The sequence below is a fragment of the Peromyscus eremicus genome, chromosome 15 (assembly GCF_949786415.1).
Source record: "Peromyscus eremicus chromosome 15, PerEre_H2_v1, whole genome shotgun sequence".
In the NCBI taxonomy this organism is placed as follows: domain Eukaryota; kingdom Metazoa; phylum Chordata; class Mammalia; order Rodentia; family Cricetidae; genus Peromyscus; species Peromyscus eremicus.
The window spans coordinates 22,278,979-22,279,668 of NC_081431.1; positions in this window are offsets into that span (position 1 = coordinate 22,278,979).

A 690-nucleotide genomic window follows, 5' to 3' on the forward strand; every position below is an offset into this window, starting at 1 on the left:
CCAAGAGTGAGGGTCAGCTGTCTTTGGATGAGGAGCGGGGTCTTGGGTGTACCTCCACGGGAATGGGGCAAATGTCTGTGCTGCAGGACTGCCTGGAGTTGAAAGGGTCTAAGCAGGAGAGGCCTGAGCCCAGAGCAGGGAGCCCCGGGCTCACACACCGCCCCCTCCATACATGTGGTCTGAGTCACAATTAGGAGCCCAGGGTAAGCCAGTCTCAGCTATTCGTGCCCCTCGCTCTCCAGCTCTGCCTCAAGCAGCCCTTTCACCAGCCCTCCACAAAAGCATGCCTTTAACTCGGCCTCAGTGCCCCCAAATTCCTATGAACTGGGTACAGGACCAGTAAAGAGACAAGAATGTACTGAAAATGGACAGACCATATGATTACGAAAAGGCCAGGTGCCCCCTGCCATCAAAAAAAAAAAAAAAAAAAATGGATCTCACTGTTTAGGAGAGAAGACCCCACCTGAGCACCATCCCGTTCCAGAGCCTGAGTGTCAGGCCAGCTCACATTCAGGTCCCCTGGGGTTTATTTGGATCCACCTTCAATGGCCCGCCAGGATCCCCACACTCACAGTAGTAAAGCTGAGCTGTTCCTTAGAAGAATAGAATACTTTTAATCTGTAACTATGAAATGTCTAGATTAGCAGCAACTGGGGGTGCCCCCAGGGACGAGGCAGAATCTGTGCCCCA